Raw genomic sequence first — 18,909 nt, forward strand, 5'->3', positions numbered from 1 at the left:
ATAAATCTAAAAACTGATAATCTTGGAATACAGGGCCAGAAACAACAATGTGGGATGGGGAATGAGAAATGATATGCTTTTTTTCTAATGCTATGGGACATAACACAACAGTAATGTGTTGTTCCCTAGTGGTGAAGTCCCTAGTGGCTGTTTTAAACATTTACAAAAATCTATTTTGCAGTATTTACAGTGTACTCTGCAAAATATGTTTCAGCTGTACTTCTAAGAACGGAAAACTAGCCTGTTTAGCAAGCCTTGCAAATGCTGATTTATTATCAATAAATGTTTGATTTTACACCTATTTTACATACCTATATACCCAATTTCTGGGGCCAAAGAGATCCAGAGATCTAGAGATCTTCAGTAGGAACGGCAGAAGAATTATTGCAATTAGGAAGCTCATGTATGTAGGTCATGGCATGTAGAGCACAACTGTATGGCAATTTCATGACTTGCTTTAGTCGTAGCTATTACAGCTTAGTCATAATTTAAGTACATGGCTATCTTTGAAATAATGTCTTAGTCCATTCAAGCGTATGTCATAATATATTTGTTAAGATGACTAGAACTCTTTGTCTATTACTAAAGATAAATCCAAGGGTGTTTACAAAATAAAACATCAAATTCTTCACCAGCTTCTCCACATCTGTTTGATGTGTCTCTTTTTTGGAAGAGATAACCTTGTTGTTCACTGATGTATATCCATTCAGTGTTTGCACATCTAAAATAGCACATTGCTCAAGCCAAACAGGCTTATTCCCAAATGCTGATTAGAAGGGTTGAAGATGAGCTTTCTCGGGGTTTGCTAATTCTCTGCCTCTGGGAAATGTCAAGGCACTGTCAGAGCAGAGCTGATGGGAGGAGGCATGTTGGATGAGGCTCCTCCTGGATCGCCGGTAGTCAGTGTGGGTTGGAGGAGATGCTAAGCATTTTCTTTGGCATCGGGATAGTTAGCTCAAGAGCAGGACTGACTACTTACTTTATGGTTAGCCATAAGGGATAGGCTGATTTGTCTGATCAGCTTTTTGTCTCGTCCAACTCTCCACTGCAAGGCTGATGACCTTTGCCAGGTGGCTGTCTGAAAAGTGAGCTTTTGGCTGTGTGCCTTTAAATAAGGAGGCAAAGCATTAGGCAGGGCTGAGCTGCTGTGAGCTTATTTTATTTCTCCTTAGTGCGAGCCCAGTGGCTGCGTCAGTAGCAGCTTGGAATGCCAAAAGCATGAAGTGATAGGGCAAAGTCAGGGTGTCCAAGACAAGAGCTGCCATGCTGCCTCAAGACAAGGGGGTAGCTTAAGACAGTACATACACCCTGGAAACTGGGACCCTTCATCGACTGGTAAGAGAATTATATTGCAAAACAGTGTTGCAGTTGGAAGAAACTGAGACTTTTGCTGTACTGATCACTGGGAAGAGAGTGACCGAGAGGGAAAAGAGGAACAAATGCTTGAAGACAAATCGGAAAGGAGAGTGCTTCAGTTTCTAAAATGAGAATGGCTGGGTTCAAGTATGCACGGAAACTGCATCCATTATTCTTGAACTCTTCCTGTCTTTCTGGATTTGCAGGGTTTGTGATGGTAACATGATTGTAAATGAAAGAAATTTTGCATATGGTCAGGATATGACCACATCTTATGATTCATGACTGGGGCAGAAATAAAGCAGCTTCTAATGTATACAAGCAAAGCCTCAATGAGGGAAGGGACTTATAGGTATGAGCACAAATTCATGAGCATGTGTTTAGGTGTAGATGTAAAAGTGAGCATCAAACTCACATAATTGCCACAAAGAGATGGAAGTGTATATATGTTTGTTTTACAGGTGCATGCATGTCATGTTGAGGTGGCAAAATGTTGTACATCTATATACAAGTGTACTAGCTTAAAATAATTTGGAATGGATTTCTGACAAGACTAAGTGGACAAAATGAAGTGGATGTTATTAAGTGTCAGATGGGGATGGTTTGTGTACTGAAACAAAGCCCCTAGTATTTGGGAACTAGGAGTACCTCATATAGGGTGAGATGCTGAAGCTCACCGCAAGGAAACCGAGGCCATTACTTAATGACCACAAGGAATAGGGGAGCAATTCCTCTGAAGGAATACTTTGTTTATAGCTTCTTCTCTCTTTTTGCTCATATGTATGTTTTTTATTAAGTGTGCATGCATGCATGTCATTGAAGAATTGATCTGGAAGAGACCATAAAGACCATTCAACCTTAATAAATTTGGAATGAGTCTTGGTCCTAACTACAATATTACTGCCTCACAAAAAGCAGTAATTTTGTGAAATTGCATTCCTGTGACCTCTGCAGGAGCTTTTAAAATGTGCAATTTTGTTTGAGTGGCTCCTCTCAGTAGGTCCTCCTGATGGCTTTTACCATTTGTGTGTTAAGAGCACAAAAGATTTGGGAGTGGGGCAAAGGAACAATAGGCAAGCCAGCCTAGAGAATGAGAAGTGTGCGAAATGAAAAAAGAACATAAGGATTTTCCTTCAGAAAAATCAAGTCAGAGTTGACAAGAGAAAAAACTAAAGCCAAAGAGTTCTCAATTGAGGCGAGGGGTTAGTGAATGAAAAGTTTTTCAGCAGGAAAAGAAAGGTGAGTTTCCAAAGGGAAAGCCAAATATCTAGCTCAGGTATGGGCAAACTCCGGCCCTCCAGGTGTTTTGGACTTCAACTCCCACAATTCCTAACAGCCTACTGGCTGTTAGGAATTGTGGGAGTTGAAGTCCAAAACACCTAGAGGGCCGGAGTTTGCCCATGCCTGAGATAGCTGATATACTATTTGGCCGTAACTTGCAACATTAATTTTGTTTGTCATTTTATAAATCAGTGCTGGTCTTGTAGATTTCAACCTAACCTCATCAATGTTCACACATAAGTAAACTTTTAATTTTTTTAACCTATGCCAAAGTAATAGCCAGCAGTGCACTAAGTTCTACAAAACAGGTCACTGTTGGTCATTATTTTACAGTCCGGGAACTGATCTTGCGTATAGATGTGTCAATGATTCAGCGTATTGTTGTTGTCAGTAACTGAAACCTGGTCTCTCAGAGCCACAGTCTAGCCCTGAGAGAAGAGTCAAAGTTCTGCCTCATCAAGCAGAAGAATTGAGTTTTAAGGAACACTGGAAAGCCTTGAGCACTTTGTGATACCAGATCTGTCTGCCTTTAGACTAAGGATACTGGGAGACAAGAGGGTGTATCAATGTTTTGTCGAAGGCTTTCATGGCCAGAATCACTGGATTGTTGTGAGTTTTCTGGGCTGTATGGCCTGTTTCAGAAGCATTCTCTCCTGATGTTTAGCTGCATCTATGGCAGGCATCCTCAAAGGTTGAAGGGTCTGTTGGAAACTAGGAAAATGGGGTTTAGGGGAAAGTCCAGTGGGGGAAAGAACTCTTGTCTGTTTGAGGCAAGTGTGAATGTTTCAATTGGCCACCTTGATTAGCGTTTAATGGCCTAGCAATTTCAAGATCTGGCATGAAATCATGGGAGTTGTAGTTTTGTAAGGGATTTATCCTTCTGTGTGAAAGAGTGCTAGTGCCCTTCCAAACTATAATTCCCATGATTCCACGACATTGAGTCATGGACGTTAAGGAGGTGTCAAACTGCATTAATTCTACAGTATAGATACATCCTCTGTCTCCCAGTAGTTCTGTAAGGTATTTTTCCTTCTCTGTCAAACAGTGTTAGTGCCCTTCCAAACTACAACTCCCATGATTCCATGACATTGAACCATGGTAGTGAAAGTGATGTCAAACTGCATTAATTCTACAGTGTAGATGTATTCGCAGTTTGGCCAACATAGGAGAAGCTATTGTCTACCTACAAAAAAATAGGAGGCAACTTATGCTTAGGTAGTAATACATTAAAATGTTTGTAGATGTCTCGCCCTATTTCACAATCTCCTGCTGCGCCTTCCCAGTAGAACCAGGTGACAACACATTTCTATCCCTTGCTTTCTTGTCCATGCAAAAGAGAGGCGTCAGACTGCTCTCTCCTGAAGGATGAGATAAGAGATTGCATTGCTCTGCCAGACCACAAAGGAATTAAATATAAACTCTGTGGTTCATACCAGGATAAATTCCTTGCAGTTGGTAGGAAAGCCTGACGCATAGCACATTTGCAGAGAAGCCAGATTTTGAGTCCTAACATTGAATCCTGAATTGGCATCTGAATCAATCTGTAATAAATTACTTCTTCACATCTTTGGAGAAGAAGACATTTTGTTTCTTACTGTCCCATAGAAAGAATTATGCTATTGCAAGAGGTAGGCTATGGCTGCCCCACAGCTGGGAATAGAACAAGAGATCCTCATCTTTGCCTCAGCAGAGACTGAGATTTGTGCTTTTCTGGCCTGCTAGGTTATTCATTTACTCTACCCCAGCTATGCAATGATGCAATTTTCTTATCACTGTATTTTGTGAATGAGAATGAGGTCTCAATGAGAAATCCTTGTCCATCTCTGTGCCAATCTCTCTGATTCTGTATCTTACTGCATGTTAGGTCACCATGATTTTATCTCTAGAATATATTTGAGAGATCAACCTCTGTGAAATTAATGAACTTTCAATTACAACCATCTGTCGGGGATGCTTTGAATGCAATTTTTCTGCTTCTTGGCAGGGGGTTGGACTGTATGGCCCACGAGAGCTCTTCCAAATGTAGGATTCAACGAGGGTTGAATAAAAAGTAATGCCTCCACCTTCGTAACTCCTCAACAGATGGCAGTACTGGTATGCGGCAGGTTCTGGCTTGTTCAGTAGACTCTCCTCTACAGTTCCATTTTGACAGGAAGCCTTAGCATTGAACGGTTGTGTTGTTAAAGTGTGAAGTATGGAACCCTGCGCAGACAATCAATCAATGCGACTAAAGTAACGTGCGGTCATTGAATTCTTGACAGCAGAAGGTATCACCCCAAAGGAAATTCATCAGAGGAACAAGCTGTTTATGGTGATTTTGTTGATGTGAGTAGTGTGTGTTGTTGGGCAAGTAAGTTTAAGGATGTTGAGGTGGGAACATCTGACTTGCATGACAAACAAAGAGTTGGATATCCTGTGACAGCAACCACCGAGTTTCACAAGCAAAACGTTGACAAATTGATTCAGGACGATCATCGTATCACTCAGAGAGAAATTTCAAGCATAATCAACATTTCACAAGAAAGTGTGGGTCACATTATTGCTTTACTTGGCCATCAGAAGATCTGTGCATGATGGTACCCAGGATGCTGACGCCTGAAATGAAAGTGCACAGACTTGAAACTTCAGAGACTGGATCTCTCCACCGTACGACATTCTCCATACAGTCCAGATTTAGCACCGCCTGACTTCCATCTGTTCCCGATAATGAAAGAAGATCTATGGGGACATCATTATGCTTCTGATGAAGACATTGAGAGAACTATGAGATGCTGGTTGTGGAAACACAGTGTCGACTTCTTCCATGATGGCTTCAGAAAACTTGTTCATCATTGGCAAAAATGTATCCAATTATCTGGTGATTATGTGGAAAAGTGAATAGTGGTAGTTAAAGAGCACATTCTAAGGATTATTTCTGCATTTGATTTATTAAAATAATCCCATCCAAACCCAAGTAACGAAGGTGGAGGCATTACTTTTCATTCAAGGAAACCCTTTACTGCAAAGATGGATCCTCTGGCTTCAGTAAAGTTGTTGGACCGCAATTCTTACCATCCTTCAAGGTTGGCTTATTAGCGTTGCCTGATGGAAGCTACACCCCAACTGCAGTAGATCATTGTAGCCCAGTCCTGCTTCACAAGTTATTCCTCCCCCCCCCCCCCCCCACGCCAAATGAATCCACAACTCTAGCTCAACCCATGAGAAGAAAAGAGCTATTACAGTATTTTATATCCATCTCTTAGGTTAGAAGGAAGGGGAAAAAACAACCTCCTGCAGCAACCACCATCTTGTCAGGGTTATTTCATGTTTTTTGGGCTTCCGAGCTCATCCTTGAAATTATAAAAAATATATAATGGTGTCAACACTGCTGTTTTGTATCATTTGATAAATTCCACTGTCTAAGATTGCACTGAGTGAAAAAAAAACCCTTCAGTCAGTGAGAATCACAAGTTTCCCATCCATGGTGGATTCTGTAGTATCCAGCTTCTCTTGAATGGAATGTTAGAGCAAAATTGTGAACTGAACTTAATCTTTTCAGAGTTCAGAGTCTTACAGTGAGTGTATTTATTACATTGCAGCTGTTGTTTACCCATACTGTTCAGCAGCATTTTTTTCTTGAAAGGTGATAATGGGAAAAGCAAGTAGAAGAGGGTATATGGAAATTTCCTTCATTTTATGTCTCTATGAAAGCTATTTGCATACTCATGCAGGTGGTTTAGAAGGTGAAAGCTGGAATCTTAATCCTAGCTGGAGTAGACTCATTAAATTCATTGCTGAATAGTGAGTCAAGAAATAGGTAAATGCAATTGATTAAATAGGTAAAGGTTTCACCTGACATTAAGTCTAGTTGTGTCTAACTCTGGGGGTTGGTGCTCATCTCAATTTCTAAGCCAAAGAGCCGGCATTGTCCATAGACACCCCCAAGGTAATGTTCCCGGCATGACCACACGGAGCGCCATTAGCTTCCCGTCGGAGTGGTACCTATTGATCTAGTCACATTTGCATGTTTTTGAACTGCTAGGTTGGCAGAAGCTGGGGCTGACAGCGGATTTGAACCTGTGACCTTTCGGTTAGCAAGTTCGGCAGCTCAGCGCTTTAACCCACTCTGCCACCGGGGGTCTCCTGAATTGATTAAATAGTTCTACTCTACTTGGGATTAACAGTAGGATTTAAGCAAAGGAATAATACTTGAAGGATTCTACTGTGGTATTCCCCAGACAGCTGTTGTTATGATGCTTTTAGTTTTACTCAGTTCTTGTGGGTTTTTTCGGGCTATATGGCCATGTTCTAGTGGCATTTTAGTTTTCATCACCATCAGAGGCACTTTTGGAGAATTGTTGAACTGTGTTTAGAAAACATCCAAGTATATACATTCTCCAAGGACATTTTTCTCCTTCTGTTCTTCAAATTCCTCTTCAACATCCAAGGGAACTTTGAGGGTGATGATGCACTCATGTTCTTTTGATGGGTTTCCCACTGGCATCTAGATGCCTGTTGTGAATATCGAAAGCTGGCTGATAGAGAAGGCTTGGGTCTGGAGTAGAGATGGTCCTGCAGATCTTGCTAGATTGCATCTCCAATCAGCCCTAGTCAGCATAACTGATGATGAAGGAACATAGGAGCTCTATTTCAACAGTATCTGTAGTGACATAGCTTTCAGTGTAAACCAGCATGGATGTTTTTATGTTTGCAAAGGTTGGACTTGCAAATTGCCTTCCTTAAGACATTCCACCTTTTTCCTCTGAAAGTAAAAGTAGGATACCAGTACAGTCTCTGTTTTAAAAGAGACAAATAACGAATTAGCAGAGCCCATCTGTGGTCAACAGTGATGGTAACAGTGCATATAAAATGAGTAGATGTAAACAAATACTTTGTACTACTGGTAATACAATTCCACCATGTCTAGGATTCTTAGTGAGAGAGTTCCTGGGGTACTTCTGACCAGATTGCATATGCCAGGCGTTCATAGTGTTGTAATTCTATTGTGGGAGAGAGACCATTTGATTATGCATCTTCTTGGACTTGATTCCTTATTCCATCTCTTCATTGTCAAACACAACTCTCTTTCACCATATTTTGTCCTAAAGCTTGCTTGCATATATGCATGGCAGATTCTGACAGATTTTGCTTCTAGCAAAATAGCTTCTGCCTCATAACAGACTGCAACGTGCGAGTGAGTTTTCCTCGGAAAATCCAGATGCCCATAATATAATAATTGTTGTGGTACCATATGTGTATGTGCTGCTTAAAAATATGGATGTTTAAAAAAATTAATTTATAAGATGTGAGATGATAAAAAAAGCACAGGGTGGGATTTTACAAATACACTAAAGGGTAGTAACAAAAGATACTGGCAAAACTTCAGAGAACTCAAGAAGTAGACCTGGGCAATTATTGATTAGTTTGTGGGTGGTGCATGAAAAGGCTGACTCACTCATTACCCATATTCTCTGTATATCATGTTTCTTTGTTTGGGTTGGCCTGGAGCCCCGGACTGCATTGGGATTAAGTGTTTTGCCTGCATCATCGTTAGAATGATAAATACCCCCATAGCATAACAGGATGCAAAAAGGAAGACAGGGTTCTTGTAGCTTTTAAAACAAGTTCATGAAATAATTCATTTTGGCAAACTCAGCCTTTCTTGCATGTGAAGTGCTGTGGAGTGAAAGTGGGACACTACACAATTAAAGGTACAGGGGGACTGTCACTGTCACAAGGACTCGAACTGCAACAACAGAGTGTGGAGTGATTTTCAACGCATAATGGATTTACAGCAGGCATGGGCAAACTCCAGGTGTTTTGAACTCCAACAATTTCTAGGAATTGTGGGAGCTGGAGTCCAAAACACCTGGAGGACCAAAGTTTGCCCATGCTTGATTTACAGGATATAAAGCAATATCCAGCAGGCTACAGGTTATAAAGGGATATCCTTTGGATTCAGGGCTGTAATCTTGTAAATAGACTGTTTAAAATGCATTTATTTATTTATTTATTTATTTATGGTATTTCTAGCCCGCCTTTCTCAGCCCTGAGGTGACTCAAGGCAGGTTACAGATTGGCAACAATTCAATACCATACATTCATAAAACAATCAACATAGCAATATAAAAAACATGTAATCACCAGTGTCCTCATTTTTCAATAGCATCATCTAGCCATTCCATGTTCATACTTCATAGTGTCATGGTTATCTATTTCACTGCATTTCCAAAAGCTTGCTCGAAGAGCCAAGCTTTTGCTTTTTTTCAGAAAGTCAGGAGGGTGGGGGCAGATCTAATATCCCTGGGGAGGGAGTTCCACAGCCAAGGTCCTGTCTCTTGACCCCGCCAGACACACTTGCGAGGAAGACGGGATCGAGAGCAGGTCCTCCCCAGACGATCTTAAACTCCTAGATCAGGGGTCCTCAAACTAAGGCCTGGGGGCCGGATACGGCCCTCCAAGGTCATTTACCCGGCCCTTGCTCAAGGTCAACCTAAGTCTGAAACGACTTGAAAGCACACAACAACAACGACAATAATCCTATCTCATGAGCCAAAAGCAGGCCCACACTTCCCATTGAGGTACTAATAAGTTTATATTTGTTAAATTGTTCTTCATTTTAATTATTGAATTGTTTTAAAGTGATTTTTGCACTACAAATAAGATATGTGGTATGCATAGGAATTCATTCATGTTTTTTTCAAATTATAATCTGGCCTCCAACAGTTTGAGGAACTGTGACCTGGCCCTCTGTTTAAAAAGTTCGTGGACCCCTGTCCTAGATGGTTCATACGGAGAGATACGTTCGGACAGGTGAACTGGGCTGGAACCGTTTAGGGCTTCATAGGTTAAAGCCAGCACTTTGAATTTAACTCAGGAGAATTTAAGATCTTGAAACAAGTTGCATATCTGCAGCCAAAGAATTTACAAATATACTCTTCTAAATGAGTGGCTGCTAATTATGCTAAAAGCACATCCTTTATCACAAGAGTGGAGGTACTATAATTCGCCATACAATAGTACCCACTGCATAATTGTGGCATCCCTTTATTGGCTCCAAAACATTGCTTCCAGCTTTTCTTCACATAATAATACTGGAAATAACATCAACTTGGGGCTTGAATCCCTCCTCTCTTCTCTCTGAAAAAAATCTGAACTGGAGCTCTTTGAAGCTCGGATTTTCCTTTTCCTTCTTTTTCTGAGACAAAGCAGTTTTGTGAGCACCCTGTAACCCACCCTGCTGGACACAGATGGTCTTGATAAGCCAGAGACTTGCCACACCCTACCCTGCCCCATTTGTGACAGCACTAGCCTTGTAAGTGGTGCGTTGGAACAAAGGGTTCCTACTGATAAGAACTTAACAAAGGGAGGCTACAGCATGGGGGATATGGACCATGATGTGAAATTGCCTGATTGTCTTTTCATCAATTAAGTCTGACAATAATTGGCACGGTACTGTGAAACTATAAAAGGAAATGCACTGATATTGCTTGGAGTTCTCTGTAACTTTTTTCTACCTCTTTTTACTTTTTGTCATAATAAAACTTCCTTTCTGAGAGTAATAAATGTCTTGTTACTTTGCTGGCCATATCTCTAAAGCTGTACCTTTTAAGAGATTGGGGTGACAGTTTTTGTTGTTGTTTTTTTAAAAAAACAACAACAGAGTTGCTTGATTTGCATGGGATCACCCCTCCTCCTATCTTGGAGGTAAGGACGTTTTGACAAACACACACATGCACACTAACACACAGAGAAACCAGAGAATCAAAGGCAGATTCTCTTTAATCACATAATAGGTACACCCCACTTTTGACAAAGGCAAAACATGTGACCATTATGTGATGAAATATGGTATCATCAGACACAGAGAACACCCATGGTTTACAACAAGTGTGGGCAGCTATCAATGCATTTGAGCCACACCCATACATCTGGATACACCAGAAGTGACATAATGTCTCTTTGGGTCACCAGTTTGGGATATATTTGTTGCATTTGAGACTGGTGTAAAGAAGTTGATTATAAATTATATGATTTTAACTGTATTTGTGTTTGGATTGGTTACACTAATGCTGGAGCAGCCTAGCTGAGAGGAGTGCGTTACCATGGAGACGATGCTGTAGAGAAGTGGGAGGAGCTTAGAGGGGAGAGTTTGAAAAACGACAGTTTATGAACAGTCAGAGTTAGGGTTTTGGAGTCAGAGTTAGAGGTTAGGTTCAGAGGAGTGAACAGTCAGAGTTAGGGTTTAGGGTTAGAGGAGTGAGCAGTCAGGAGTTAAGATTGGAGAGTGAGGAATTGGTAGAGGAAAGATTAGGAGGTTATAGCTGTAAAAGAGTGAATTGTGAAGCAAAGTTTCGAGGCTTTGGAAAGCCAGATTAAGCTACTGGAAGTTTCTTAGCCAGAGAGTCGGATAAGGGAAACATAACCAGTATTCCGTTAGTTTAAAGAAAGGCTAAAGAATAAGCTTATTAAGTATCTGATCAAGGGAGGATCAGATAAGGGAGACATCCCTGTATTGGAACTTTGTTCTGTAATAAGTGCTTCACCTCAGGAAGATACTGTATAACCTGAAAAAGTGTAACATTCAACTAACCAAGCATTATTCTGAGTTCTATAAGAAAAGTTACAACTTGCAACCACACGCTTTGTGCTCAATAAACTTGTTCTCTTTTGTTTGAAGACTGCCTCATCTCCAATAATTCTGCGTCCAGTGTGCCATATCTCCCAATAATACCTCACATCACACATTGGTGGCACCATTAAGAGTAATAAATAATAAATCGTCCCTCCTCTCTCCTAAGACGTTACAAATTGGTGGCATATACGCTCCTCTTTACAACTGGTTTTGAGGGGTGTGTGACTAAAATGTGAGTTTTTCTTTCTCCACCCCTGTTTATAGTCTATTGCAGGAGGAAGGGGCTATTAAGGGGTACGGTGTCCCTCAAAAACCTGAAGGAGGTCTGAGCATACTCAGTGATCATGGAATATTAAGTGGCTGATAAGGGAAATGAAACAGAGAACTGGGTGGAAAGGAGTACCCTTACAGGAGCAATTTGATAAAGTTCCCACTTGCAAATGTTTTAAGTCAGGGGATAATAAAATGTAGCTCAAATTTGCTTTTCATGGGTTCATCCCATTAATACTGCAGTTAATGTAAGAACAAAACTCTTGGATCAAATGAGCAGCATTCTGAAGTATCATTTGTTGAATCATAAACTATAAGCTTCCATTACACAATGTAACACAATGTGAAAAATTTACTGTTCCTGGTTTGTTGGAAGGGAAACAATGGCTCTCCTGAGAGACCACTGTCAAACCTCCATTTAAAGACCTTCAGTGAATGATAATCCACCACTCTAGCAATGCATTCCACTGTCAAACAGCTCTTAGAGTCAAAGTTCTCCTTAATGTTTTTATGGATTCTCTTTTCTTGTAATTTGAATTCACGGATCGATTTCCTAATCCGCGGAGCAGCATAAAACAAGCCTAATCAATAGTCTACTTGACATCCCTTCAGATGTTTAGAGATAGATGTCATATCACCTTTTGGTCTTCCCTTCTTGAAGTTAAACACTCAGCTCTGGTTCCGAGGTCTTTTACCTTTTGATTTTCCTCTAGATCAAAATGGTGAAAGCTGAACATGTTTAGCCTGCAGAAGAGAAGACTGAGATAAGACATGATAGCCATGTATAAATATGTGAGAGGAAGTCATAGGGAGGAGGGAGCAAGCTTGTTTTCTGCTGCCCTGGAGACTAGGACGCAGAACAATGGCTTCAAACTACAAGAAAGGAGATTCCACCTGAACATGAGGAAGAACTTCCTGACTGTGAGAGCTGTTCAGCAATGGAACTCTCTGTCCCAGAGTGTGGTGGAGGCTCCTTCTTTGGAGGCTTTTAAAGAGAGGCTGGATGGCCATCTGTTGGGGGTGCTTTGAATGTGATTTTCCTGCTTCTTGGCAGGGGGTTGGACTGGATGGCCCACGAAGTCTCTTGCAACTCTATGATTCTATGATTCTAGATAGATTCCAGATTATTAATGTTCTCCTTGAAGCATGATATGCAGAAAAAACCACAATATTTTAAGTACAGATTGACCCCTGAAAAATTGAGTAGTAGTTTATTTTCCTCAATCTGAACACCATATTCCTATTGATGCATCCTAGAATGGCATTGCTTTTTTGGACTGCCACATTATTGAATCAAGTTCTTTTTCACATGCACTATTTCAAAGCTAGTTATTGTCCATTTGTGCATTTCCTTTTTTCTTGCCAGAATATAATACTTTACATTTACATCTGTTACAATTAATTTTATAGAGTTGGATCAAAACTAACTATCTGTTCAGGTCACACTGAATCCTGAATATGTCCCCTAGGGTATTAGCTACTTCTCCTGATTTGATATGTGCAACTGTGATAAGCCTGCTAACTTGGTTCATCATCCAAACAGTTTGCTTTCTGGACAATAAGTGTTGTTTTGCAATTGTATGAACACACTTCAGGCTTAACTATGTCCCACTGAAAGCAATACATGCGAAAATATTTCATCCCCTCTTAGATCAGACTATGGAAAAATTACTTTTTTGGATTAGATTCCCCAGATTTCAATGTCAACATGGCCACTGTCTATGTCAGCTGGTGGGCACTGTGATTCAAAAAAAGTAATGTATCCAAGCTCAGGAGTACATTTAAGATGTTAGCCTTGTCTGTGAATAACAATTCTCTCTAAATTTTAAAGGTGTGTTCTTTATCATCCAAAGCATGGGTGAGAATCATGCAACACTACAGATTTTGTTGGACTACATCTTTCTGTATTCTCAACCTTAGTTATGTTGGTAAGGGATACTGGGGCTAACTGTTCAACAAAATATAGGGAGTTGCATGATTCCCATCTCTGATTTGAAGGATCCTGAGAATGAAAGGAGCCAAACTTTGGGTCTCTAGGTGTTTTGGTCTTCAGTCTGTGACCAGGAATTCTGAGAGCTAAAGTCCAAAACATCTGGGAGATGAAGTTTTGAGAACCACTGTAGTAGGGAACACTGCTGATAAATAAACAAAATATTAAAACCAACCATCTTCTGCTTGTGGGCTTCCCATAGGCATCTGGATAGCCACTGAATGACAATTTATACAGGACAGGTGTAGTGAGGGATGACAGGTCCTGCAGATGTTGCTAAACTGCAGCATGGCCAATGGTGAAGGAATACAGGAGTTGTAGTCAACAGCATCTGCAGTACTATCTTCCTGATAAAAGCTATTGGTCTTGAACCAGCCTGATTTTTCTTATACTTTTAATATCAGACTGAATTGGGATTAAAATGTATTTTACTGCATGATGGTCACATTTTTTATGCCTTTTTTGTTGCAAAAAAGAGGGATATGGTCATTCTGTGAAAAAAATGTGCCTAATATTTGCCAGTTTTTGATTTGTTGGTTTGCTTGTTTGTTTTTTTTAAAGACTGTCTTACCTCTGAGAGATAAGGAGGGAGGAGGAAGAGCCCCAGCTATCTCTGGTTTCTTTTTTTTAACAGCTTGCTTCAAAGGGGTAGTTTGTTTATATCTCAAATGTACTATCCATTGAGAAAGAGATTTTTTTTCCCAAGGGAAGAGGGAATACTAATGCGCCAATTAAACGAGTAAAGGCAAGAAACCAATTTTTGGACCAGAAAAGAGGGGTGCAACCATTATACAGTGGTAACTATCATGCTGTGAAATATAGTATTCCCCATCAGATTATAGCTTGCTCCCTATGATCCTCCATGGGAGTCCACTTTGCAGTTGAAAAGATCCCTGGCATGAGAACTGTACTTAGCATATTTTTTCTTCTGCATTTATGCTCTATGGGGAAAAGCAGTAGTCAGCTTTGGCTCCAGTGAGCAAAGATTTGTCCCTACAGACCTATCTTAATTACTGACATCTTCTGGCGGCGTGAATGTGCAAACCCTGGCTCTAAAAATTTATTAGTGCAAGACATCAAGGCTTCTTTCTAACCCATTCCTTCTTTACTCCTTGGACACAGCTTACCTGCACACAAAATGTTTCATTTACAGATAGAGAGAAATATGTCACAAAACTAAAGCCAGAAGCGAAGAAGAATTTGTACTTGGAAGCCCATTAATGGTAACGGTTAGTGGAGTTATTTTTAAAATGTATTTGTGCAAATGCAGACAAATGCAAAGAAGTCAGATTGATGGCTTCTTCTACCCCATAATCTCACAGCACACATTGTTTTTTAAAAAGAAGAGACGTTAAAGAGTTCTGGAATCTCCCATGGACCGCTTGTGAATGCTGAAGATAAAAATTTGACAGTATCCGTTTTTAATACAGTTCCATCCTTGTCAGACACTTCCAAATCACAAGTGAGACACATTTTTATTAATGTCTATTCATGCTGAAGGTGTGAATTGAAATGATGTCCTCCTGAATGGAAATCTGGATGCTTAGAGTGTACTGTTCTGATTTCTTAATGGTGCAAGTAGAGCTAAGGGACTATTTTTGGCTGCATTACTCTGCACACTCGGCAGTCCTGGCAGGGCAGAGTAATGAGGCAGAGGGAACCAGCTGTTTCAGACATAACATACTGGAGTGTGAATCTGTGCCTATGTAGCTATAAGTCACCTGCTGACATATGGCGATTCCATGAACCCTGCTGGGTTTTATGAGGCAAGGAATATTCAGATTTTGCTTTTGATGCCCTGTATGCATCCTTGGCCCATGTTTTTAAGGCCTCTGTACTCTTTCATATCTAAAGGAGACAGAAAATTGTCAGGGTGCATTAGGAGGGGCAAAGCTTGAGTTTTAAAAGGGATTGAAGAGGCACAAGTGCAGGGGCACGAAGTCACCAGCACTCCAAATGCACAAACTTAGGAGTCCCCTCAAAGGCCCAGACAGCAGTGCAAGGAGGAGGCCACAAGTTGGATTGTTTCTATGAAGGCTTTTATTGTGGGCCTAGCAATAAGGTGACAGTAGTGCCCACTGCACAAATGTTTTGTCTCAACCTGAAATGGGGTTGCACGGCTTTATATTACTTTCAGAGAAAATTGAAAAGACATTCTCATTGGTCTTCAAAGATCACTCATTTCATTGGTCTAAGCTGGCTATACAGATGTTCATTGGCTCTTCATAATTCTAACAGACAGGAAGGCACATGTGGGGTCTTAACAATGGCACAACTATAGTCTATTGTTCTTTGGCCATGAATACGCATTTGGAAAGAATCTATAGATCGGTACTTCAGGCAGCTGGGAAATTAAGGGAGTATTAGGGAGTACTATCTGGTCCTTGGCAGCTCTTTCTCTACACATGAGATGTTGACAAGCTGGAATGTGTCCAGAGGAGGGCGACTGAAATGATCAAGGGTCTGGAGAACAAGCCCTATGAGGATCAGCTTAAAGAGCCGGGCATGTTTAACCTTCAGAAGAGAAGGCTGAGAGGAGACATGATAGCCATGTATAAATACGTGAGAGGCATAGGGAGAAGGGAGCAAGCTTGTTTTCTGCTGCCCTGGAGACTAGGAGGTGGAACAATGACTTCAAACTACAAGAAAGGAGATTCCATCTGAACATGAGGAAGAACTTCCTGACTGTGAGAGCTGTTCAGCAGTGGAACTCTCTGCCCCGAAGTGCGGTGGAGGCTCCTTGTTTGGAAGTTTTAAAACAGAGGCTGGATGGCCATCTGTCGGGGGTGCTTTGAATGTGATTTTCCTGCTTCTTGGCAAGGGGTTGGACAGGATGGCCCACGAGATCTCTTCCAACTCTATGATTCTATGATTCTACATCAGGATTTTTGCAAACAAAGGCCCTCTGCAAAAGCAGGTACATAGGATTTTTAACCATTGGAAGCATCCATGAAAATCCCCATTTAAAACTACAGCTCCCTCAGGATCACCAGCAAATGTCAAATTTATTTCCTGATTTGAAATGCATCAATATGCTTCCATTTATTTATTTATTTATTTATTTATTTATTTATTTTACCCCACCTTTCTCACCCCGCAGAGGATTCAAGGTAGCTTACAGACACCAGCAAAATTCAATGCCACATATTTATTCATTAAAATTATATTCTGCCCTTCTAACCCTGCAGGGGACTCAGGGCGGAGCACAGCATATATACGACAAACATTCAATGCCGGGACATAAAGCCATAAATATATCCAATCATTAAAATCACTTATATCCACATTAAAAGTTGCTTAAAACCATCTCAGGACACCATTTTGCCTCATTGCACTGCCCCAAATGCTTGTTCCCACAACCAGGTCTTCACCATCCTTCTGCAGGACAAGAGGGAGGGGGCTGATCTAATATTGCCAGGAAGGGAGTTACGTAGCCAGGGGGCACTCACTAAGAAGGCCCTCTCTTTTCTCCACCAAACGCACCTCTGATGGTGGGGGGATCAAGAGCAGGGCCTTCCCAAAAGATCTTAGTTTCCGCAGTGGTTCATAAAGGGAGATGCATTTGGACAGGTAACAATAAAAACATACCCCACCGAAACAACTTGCTAAAATGTATAAAACAGTTTGTGTTGGAAATGTTCAGAACAAATGGGCTCCTTCTACCACATGTGGTGGACTTGTAAAGAAGCAGTAAAGTTTTGGAGGGTAATTCATGAAGAGACGCAAAAGATTTAAAAATGAACTTTTACAAGAAAACCGGAGTATTACTTGTTAGGCTTTACAGATTTGGATTTACAATTGACGGACAAGAGGACAAACTTTTTAAATATATTACGACCGCCGCTAGAATTGTTTTTGCTAGAGAGTGGAAGCAAGGCACAGTACCACTCGTACAGGTTTGGGTGGAAAAAATCAGAGAACTTTTTTGTTGAAGAAAAATACAGGCACTATAATAAAAAGAACGAATTGGGACAATTTTCATGACTATCTGGACAATTTGCGAAAATAAGAAACAAGAGAGACAATTTTATTATCTTTAATAAAAAAATTATATTTTTGAATAATAAGAATATTTTCTCCAAGAAGATTGAATGGAAGTTACCTTGTGTGTGTGTGTGTGTGTGTGTATCCTTTTTATTTTTTACTTTATTGGCCTTTCTCTTTCTTTCTTCACTTTCCTATACCTTATTGTTCTCACTCTTTCGTTGTATTCTATATAAAATTTAATAAAATTTCTTTAAATAAACATACCCCACCCAACTATAAAACAGTTAAAACACATGAGCAAATAAAACACAAAGAACAATAAAACCGTATACCATGCAGCTGTGGACAAGTCTACATAGGGACCACCAAACGCAGCGCCCAAACAAGAATCCAGGAACATGAAAGGCACTGCAGACTACTCCAACCAGAGAAATCAGCCATAGCAGAGCACCTGATGAACCAACCTGGACACAGCATTTTATTTGAGAACACAAAAATGCTGGACCACTCTCACAACCACCATGTCAGACTACACAGAGAAGCCATTGAAATACACAAACATGTGGACAATTTCAACAGAAAGGAAGAAACCATGAAAATGAACAAAATCTGGCTACCAGTATTAAAAAATTCTAAAATTAAAACAGCAGAGAGAAAAACAGGCAGGGACATCTAAGCACCTTTCATTAAGAGTTTGCTCCAGGCACAGTCAGCCCATTGTATGCTAATCAAGGTGGTCAGTTGAAAAGATTCACACCTAGCCCAACTTACAAAAGCCTTTTGTCTCACCCTGGTCAGTCCACAGATATATAAACCCCTTTTTTCCCCAGCTCCAGCAGACCTCTGAGGAAGCCTGCCATAGATGCAGGCGAAACGTCAGGAGAAATGCCTCTAGAACATGGCCATATAGCCCGAAAAAACCCACAGGAACTGAACAATAAAACACATTAAACCATTTAAGTGCTTGATTTCATTAATCCATAATCCTTGTTCATAATTCTTGTTCAGACTGTGTCAAAATTCGTAATATCTTATTCTCCAAACACCTGCATACAGAGACAGGTCTTTAGCTTTTTGTCTGAAGACCAGAAGGGATGGGGCCTGCCTGATGTCTCTAGGGAAGGAATTCCACATCCGAGAGGCCGCCACTGAGAAGGTAGCACTTGCGAGTAGCACTTGCAAAGAGGGTGGGACCGAGAGCAGGGCCTCCCCAGCAGATCTTAAAGCTCTGGTTGTCTCATAAGGGGAGATGTGGTCATAGCGGTAAGTTGGACCAGAACCAGTCTAGCCAGACTTACTGAGTTGGGTCATCCAGAAAATAATGGGGATGCCCACCATAGTAAAAAGAAAAGTAGGGGTGTTGTGATAATATATTATTGAATAGGCTCCACACCTTCCACGGCACTCAGAC

At 40.7% G+C, this 18,909-nt stretch overlaps 1 protein-coding gene across 1 annotated transcript in view; it reads left to right on the top strand.

Moving 5' to 3' along the window:
- Nucleotides 1–877: 877 nt before the first annotated feature.
- The window catches only part of PLCD4 (phospholipase C delta 4), a 48,478-nt gene continuing 30,446 nt past the window's right edge, over nt 878–18,909 (top strand). Inside the window, exon 1 of the mRNA XM_060773442.2 lies at nt 878–1,335. The gene's annotated coding sequence lies outside the window, so the exon portion shown is untranslated. The remainder of the gene's footprint in view (nt 1,336–18,909) is intronic.

This window comes from Anolis sagrei, chromosome 1 (genome assembly GCF_037176765.1).
Source record: "Anolis sagrei isolate rAnoSag1 chromosome 1, rAnoSag1.mat, whole genome shotgun sequence".
Lineage (NCBI taxonomy): Eukaryota > Metazoa > Chordata > Lepidosauria > Squamata > Dactyloidae > Anolis > Anolis sagrei.